The sequence below is a fragment of the Apis cerana genome, linkage group LG9 (assembly GCF_029169275.1).
Source record: "Apis cerana isolate GH-2021 linkage group LG9, AcerK_1.0, whole genome shotgun sequence".
NCBI classification, from domain to species: domain Eukaryota; kingdom Metazoa; phylum Arthropoda; class Insecta; order Hymenoptera; family Apidae; genus Apis; species Apis cerana.
Window position 1 is genome coordinate 2535692 of NC_083860.1, and position 8556 is coordinate 2544247.

Below are 8556 nucleotides of genomic sequence, written 5' to 3' on the forward strand. Positions count from 1 at the left end.
AATGATTAATTTGTAAACAATTTATATATTTTACTATATAAGTATATAATTCTTATAAATATATAACTCTATATAAGTATATAAACTTATACTATGTTCATAATTATATATTTTGATAACGTTAAACTAAAATAATAAAAAAAATCTTGATATATAATATATTTAAATAATAAAAAAAATTGATAAAAAGTCAATATTTCATTTTTGTTTGTAAACTTTGTTTCTATATTAATATATTATTAACAAATAAATAATTAATCTAGAAACTTTTCTTATAATTAATATAATAATATTTAATATATTGTTATATATAGATATAATGTAATTATTTATATTTCGAATTTTTATTTTATTTTCAAAATTAATTTTAAAAGACATCAATTGTATAGAAATCGAGTAACATAAAAGGAAGAATTTCCATTATAGAACATCGAATTCGTAATAAGAGTATTTTGTAAAGCTGCTACTGCAAATATACATGGATACAAGACAGGAACTTGCGTTAAAAGACCTGTATATATATATATATATAAACATAAGAGAGCAAATATCATCCGTAAGTGTCTTCTTCGTCTTCCATTTCTTGTTCTCTCTCGCGTCTTAAAGTTTCCACGGAACGCTTTTCATCGTAACCACGTTTTCAGTAGCCGAAAAAGTAAGAAGTATCGAAGAGCATAGAGAAGATTGAGAAAACGAGGAAGAATACGAAGAAACGAAGGAGAATCCATTCAGACAGTTTCCAACTAGTGGATCCCTTGGCAATTGGCTTTGATTCCTTCGACTAATACGAAGAATTTCAATGCTGGATGAATGCTTTATATTTATATATCAAGATCAAAAAAGAAAGAGGGATAAGAAATGTTTTTTCATTGATATTACGAAATATTTATTTTTAACGATATAAAAAATAAAAATAATTTTCATTTTATTAATAATTAAATTTTATAATTAATCAATAATTATTTTTTAATCAATGGATGCAAGTTATAAAAAAAATTATTATATTATATCGTTATATTTAATCTAGCTTCAATTAGATTCAAGATTTTAAATAATAGAATTGAGTTATGATTAAAAAATAACAATAATCTAGAAAAATCTTTATCTTTATTTTTCTTTTTAAATTAATTTTATTTTTAACAAATTTATTTATAACTAATGATTTTATTGCATTAATACTGTTATTGTACAAATCTGAATTTCGCTTTTCGCAAGATGTAATCATCAATTAATTATAGAAAATGATAACTTATAAATTTGAATCAGTGAAAGGAAAAATTATAAGATTTAAGAATCAAAAAGATTGTCAAAATCTTCCTAACTATTCTATTCTGAAAAATAGAGATACGCAAGATCTCTATCGTATTAATAGGAATCGTTTGTTTGATTTTAATGACTAGATTAGTATATATATAAATAAAGTAAGACTAAATATAATATTTTATGAAAAGAAATCATTCTATATCATATTTATTCTATACTTTACCTATTGTTATATTGTATATTCATCATATATATATATATATCTATCTGAAAATATGGATAAAGCTAACAAGAATCGTGATGACGCTTGGAGCCACCTAGCAGCAGTAATCGGTACTGTGGATCGTCGTGTATGCCGATCGCCACTTCCGTGCGGTAATTTGGTCATGATTGTGGCCATCTAGCGGTATTAATACGTACTAATAATCAATCGACAGCCGGCAAAACGTATCATTCATTATTTTATAGAAATTTATTGTTTTTATCATTTTATTGTTTTATTAATAATTTTTTTCTAATTTTCACGTAATATTTTATTATTCCAATAATAAAATATATAATTTCAGGATTTAATTAAATAAAGACGTTTCTTCTGCACTATAATTATAGATAACATGTATAGAAACTATAAAAAATATTAATATATTGAATCGATTTTACAAATATAAAAAATAAATAGAAAAATTGATACATAAAAATATCAGTTAGGCCATATTTATAAGAAGTAAATAGTAATTTAAGTTAATATTAGATGAAACGAGATAAAAATATCTATTTTATCTCTGTCTCATTTTTTCTAATATGAATTTAAATTGTTCGTAATTTAATAAATAAGCCTTAAGTGATATTTTTGTATATCAACTTTTGTATTTATTTTAATCTTTAAAATTTATTCTTTAAAAGTATTTCACGAAAATATTGACACTATATTATATAGTAATGAACAATAAATATCTTATTAGAGAAAATTATAAAATTTTATTAATTATTAAAAATTTAAAATAGTACAATATTTTTCTTTTCTCTTGGAAAAGAAAAGAAAAATTGAATCAATTAAGAATTAATTTCATCATAAATTTTTAAATTACTTTATAAACTATTATAAAATTAAAGAATTTTATTATAAATGAAAATCATCTTAAGCTTTAAATCGTATTATTAATCAGTGTAAAAATAAAGGATATCAAGTATTCTATAATAGCCTAATAAAGATATGATATACTTACGTATAATTCCAACATATTATCATTGTAAACAGCCTTTGCACATTTTTGTTGAAAGCATTTCTTCGTTTGAGCAAGCAATTTTTCGTTGTGTACACTATTTCGTATCTGCGTTCTCCCACTAAAGTAATTCGAGAAAGTGGGCTGAGCTAAATGGATTGCAATGTCTTGCAGTCTTTTGCACAGTTTAAAACGAATGAATGTGCCAGATAGATTTATGTGAAGTTTTAAAAACTGCTCTTTTCAAAGACACGACTAAGTCTTGTAATAATAACAACTGTTGAAAAAACAATCTTGTATATAAAATGATACGTTACCACCTGTTTTATCTTCAAAAAACTTTTCAGAAATCATGCAACTTCAATTAAAAATAGCTATGAAAATTTGATATATCAACGAAACAAAAATTTAAATAACTTAAACAATTTTAATGTGTTTTATCATACAAACTAGACTATATATCAATTATTTTTATTGGTAATATATCAAAATATAATTACATTTAATTCTTTCTGTATTTTTAGTTTTTAATAAAAATGTATACATTTTTTGTATATAATTATATAATTCTTTTTACTTTTGTTATTTAATAAATATTAAATAAAAATATTCCTATGAGAAAAAATTAAAAATTTATTTAAAAGAAAGAAATATATTCAAAGAACAAATATAAAACAAATACTTGAAATTTTTTTATAAATAATATTAAAAAATAATAATATTAATATTCAAATAATTGATTTGATAAAAAATTACAATTAAAATATTGTATTTACTCAATATTAAGTATCAATAACTCAATAAACATTTGTCTATTTGAAATTGGCAAATATCTAATTATATCTGGATGATATTGATATCATAATAATGTCGATAACTAAAAAATTCATTTAAACAAAATATACGATTTCCAAATTATCATGTATTAACTTTTAAAATTCAATATGTTTAAAAAACTTTCACTTAATTCTGAATGCAATTCTTATACCTAATAATAGTTTTTCTTCCTTTATTTACTCGGTAAATGAAAAATTACTAACATTTGTGGCACACAAAATTAGAGAATGAAACAAGCGAATGTGATTAATGATAGCGTAAATTAGTAAAAGCCACTAGGTTCACCGTTTCTCTTTTCGAGTTTCTGCAATGACTCCCCAAGGAGAAGAAAAGACAACCGAAAACGAACTCGAAAAATGTGGATTCTTTCTTCATAAGAAAGAAATTTACCGCATGCTCGATGATTCAAACTCGTCAGTTGCTTTCATGCCAGGTTAAATAAAAACTATGAAAAACAGTCTGCAAGCAAAATGGAAACATGACCACATTTTACATTCCAGTTGTTCATGGGATATATTGCAAAAAAATTCGATTTACGATGCAACAGATTATTAAACGTTGTTATCTTTCAATCAGAAAGTCAAAAGGAGATATATTATTGTTTGTTACAATATTAATATGTATATAAATAATATAAATCTTTAAGTTTGAAATAAATGAGAAAGTGATATATATTATATATTTTTTATATAATTTTTATAATATTTGTATTTATTATACCTAATTATAAATTTAAATTAAATTTTATTTAATATTGTTTCTTTGACTGATTTTAAATTGGAATGCATTAATTATATTTATGTCATTATAAAAGAAAATACAAGAAAAATATATCATTTTATAATTTATAATTCTAAAGAAAATAAGCAAATATTAAAATTTGAAAATTATAATTATAATTTTATATATCGATCGAAAAATATATCTATTAATTGAGAATGCATTAATACAAAAACTTGCTAATTTTTTATTAATAAACTATTAAATAACAAATTTATTATCTCATTAAAGATATGAAATTAAAATTTCAATATTTGTCAATGATTTTCAATTTCTTCTAAATATCTCAAATTGAAAAGAACTAAAAATATTCAAATTTCAATGTGAATAATAAAAAAGATAATAACATTTTTAATTCAGAATCGATTTAAAAAAAGTATTTAAATAACAAAATAAAAATATATCATGTATAAAAGAAATTTATATCTCTTAAATAGAGACTATTGAAAAATAAAAGCCTATAACTCATAAAATTGATAAATTATACTTTTATTCCAATTTTAATTTTAAATATTTCACTCATTTTCGAGATATACAAACAAGTATGTATTACATTATATCATTCAAATAAATTAATCATCCAATCAAAAAGCTTAGAATTCTCATAATCGAAATTGCCTTACACATTATTTAAACCCATCCATCGAATACGATTCTATAGCATAGTCAGCTAAGCGATCCATGTTGCTCTCGAGAAAACTATATCTTATTTTATTTTATTATATACTCTATTCTCCGTGGAAAAATATTCATAAATCGGTTTCGACTGGTAAGCACAACAGGCCGATAAAACTTCAACCAGGACCGTTAACTGGAAAAAGAGGGCGTAGCTGGCGGTAAGTAAAGAATTCCCTAGGGCACTCGAAATCACCACGTTAATTCTAAGGTGTCTGAAAGTGGCTGAGCCAGGCTTGCGGTACGCGTATTCTGTACAGGTAACGATGTTTCAATGTGTGAATGCGTGTAAAGAAGATCGGTGAACGTCGGCTCCTATTGGTTGATGATGTCGGTAAGCGTACGAGAGAGGTTGGAAATGGCGAGACGAAGGACCCTCCTTGTCTGAGCACTGATGGTGCTTGTGTCAGCGTTGCATCCCATCTCCCTGTCTCACACTTCGCAAATAACCACTGCGATTCATTGTTTAAGCTGAGACAATAAAACGAACAGCACCAGTCCACGTATCCCGATGTTTAATATTAGCTCCACTCTCCTGTTTCTCGCTCTTATTGTTTCGTCATTCCTCACGATCCAGGTATCAGACGATGAAGTAATTTTAATATCAATGAATTTTCGTATTCGTTGAAACGAAATATTATTTTTTTTTTAAATATTTACGTTAAATCTTGAATATTTAATATCAAAACAAATATAATTATTCAAAGTTGGTATAAAATTTAAAAAATTGATTTTAAAGATTAAAACAAATGTAAAAATATCAGTTAAAATTTATTTATTAAGTTATAAAGAGTTTAAGTTGGCATTAAAATGAAACGGAAAAAGTGAGTAAGACGATGATATGACATAAAGTTATCTTACTTTATCTTGCTTCATTTAATGTGAACTTAAACTATTTATAACTTTACAAATAAGTCTTAATCGACATTTTTATATATCAACTTTTATATTTTAGTCTTTAGAATTAACCTTCCAAACGTGTCACATGAATATTACAGTTTGTATAATATTGTTTAGAATTTTATGTTCTTATAATTGTAACTGTTTAAATAAATAGATAAAAATAATGATTTATTGACATTTTACTTTTTACAACTTAGTATAATTATAGAAATTAATCATCTTTTTAAATTCTTAACGAATAATCATACTTAAATAGCGTATTGAACAAAAAATAACAAATCTGAAGTTTTTTAATTATAAATTCTCCTAAGTTAATATGTAAATAGTTTTATCCTAGTTTTAATGTTTAAGTTTAATTATTTTTATATACAAATCTTGTATATAAATTATCAAAATTGAGACAAAAAATTTACTGTAAATTTCCATTTATTGTGCCATGAAATTATCTTATCTGAAGCTAGTGATCATCTTATTTGAAGCTAGTGATAATTTATGATATGTATATTTTTTTAAGCTGCACAAACAAATTATAAAAGTAAAGTTTAATAGAAATGATATTCATTTTTGTAAATTCTGATTTTCATAATTTTTCTAATTTTAAATTATTATTAAATTAAATTAATATTATAAATATTAAAATTTTCATCAAAAACATTGATTTATTTTTTCTATATCTTTTTCTATATCTAGTTTCATAAAGTTCAAACAGAATCTATACATAATAAACATAGCTTTAAATAAACATTACATTTAACATTCTAACATTTCAATAATTAAGGATGAAATACATCATAGAACAGTAAAGCAAAACGGAATATCCAAAAGGTCTAAATTTGGTTCACAAGCAATGGGAAATAGAATTGGGCGTGGTATCGAAGCTGACGAGCACGACGGTTCCAATATTGGATGAGATCCAATAACGTTTCAATCATCGAATATATCCTTGAAGAAGCAGACACATCTGGTTGGCTTTAACAATCGAAGCTTATAGAATCATTACACTTCGGCGCAATGTAAACGATATCTTTAAACTCACGTTTATATTAGTTAATGAGATCTTTAAACGTTAAAAATCAGTTGAAAAGTATATTATAAGAATTAATTAAAATATTGAAACTCTGTAATTTAATTTATCGATTTAATAAATATTAAAAGTTGATTAAAATATATTATTTAATTTTTATTTATAATTCAATAAATTCTAATAGAACTTAAAAATTCTAATATTAAAACCAATAAAAGTTATAATATAGTATAATAAAATACAGAATGTTTTTCTCAAAATTTTGAAATGCATTTCATTTTACTTATTAATAAAATTTGATAAAATTTGTTTATAAATTTTAAAACTATTAAAATAATTTTGAAGCAAAAATTTAAAAGAAAAAAATGGCTCAAGAAAATATAGTTAAAAGAAATTTAGTTTCAAAATTACCAATCTAATCGATAGTCATATACTTTTCTCAAAATAGATTTACTTCGAAATAAACTGAGCTCATTTCGTTTACAAACATTGTAGAAGACCACAAAAAAGGATTTGTCTACCAACTGACAACTTTTGTGAATCCACGGAACTCCATTTCGACCGCGACTAACTTTCCAATCACTGTTTACCTTGATAGGTGGCCTCTATGTTCCTCTTCCACTCAACGAACTTACCGCGTCAGCTAACTTCCAAAAATCACGGAAGCGAAAAGTTTCTCTCAATTTTACAGTTGACGAGGGACAATCAAGGGGCAACTTTTAGCCATGATTGATCAAAGGAATAGAATGTAGAGAATATTTTCATAAATATATGCATTATGATGATATTTGTATATTTATTTCAAATATGATTTGAAAACTTGCTTTTTAATCTAATCATTAAAATTATTGATTTAATATTGTTAACAAAAAAATAACGTATTAAATTTCTAAATATTATTATGTTGATAACTTTTTAACATTCTTTATAAAATTAATATTTAAAAAAAAAATTAAAATACAATAAGAATTATTGGAAGAATATTATTGGAAAGTTAGCATTTTTGTTTTACTAATTAAATTGAAATTTATTAATTTCTAAAAATTCTATAACAAATATCTTGAATATTCTTCTAATATTGTAGATAATATCTTATAAATATGAAATAAAGATTATTCTTCGTAAAAACCAACATGACATGACATTCTTAGCAGACACATTCGCTTTAGGAAGTGCAATAACTATGCGTAAATGTACAAATTACGCACGTGCTCACTATCATAGGCATCTTTCACAGAAAACGACGCGTGAGATATTCACGCGACAGACTTGCTGCCCCACCGGTAAAACTGACCGTACTTGAAAGTGTAATGAATAATAAGCGGACTTAGCTACAAGCTGTCGAGAGATTTTATCGAGGCTACTGTCAACATCCAACTAATATCGCGTACAACGTGGCGGGTTAATTGGAACTGCCTGGAGTTCTAAGCAGTATTTTCAGAGGTTTAAATCACGTTCGCATGACACCAATACATTCAGGTATCATAATCCTTTGCTGTATCATAACCTTTTGCAAATGAATCTGTCATATTCTGCATCACAATCAACAATCTAAAAGAAATCATATAGAATACTATTTATAAAAATTGGATGTTATTGCTATATAAAATTATTCCTATTTTCAAATTTTTTAATAACTCATTAGCTTTTGTTTTTTAATATATCCTCTATTGAATACAATTATGAAAAATTATGTTTATTAGTAAGTTATTTACAATAAAATTAATTTTCTTTGATCAATATATTTAAAAAAAAATAACATAATATAATAATATAAAATAATATAATAATATATATGTAAACATATATAGGTATAATATAATATTATATATATTATATATATAATATAAA

General features: G+C 23.9%; 1 long non-coding RNA gene across 1 annotated transcript; it reads left to right on the forward strand.

Moving 5' to 3' along the window:
* The first annotated feature begins 4792 nt into the window (after nucleotides 1-4792).
* On the forward strand, nucleotides 4793-5848 carry LOC133666728 (uncharacterized). Its single transcript, XR_009831260.1, has 2 exons — nucleotides 4793-4939; nucleotides 5039-5848. It is a non-coding gene; the product is annotated as an uncharacterized LOC133666728 (long non-coding RNA).
* The last annotated feature ends 2708 nt before the right edge of the window (nucleotides 5849-8556 follow it).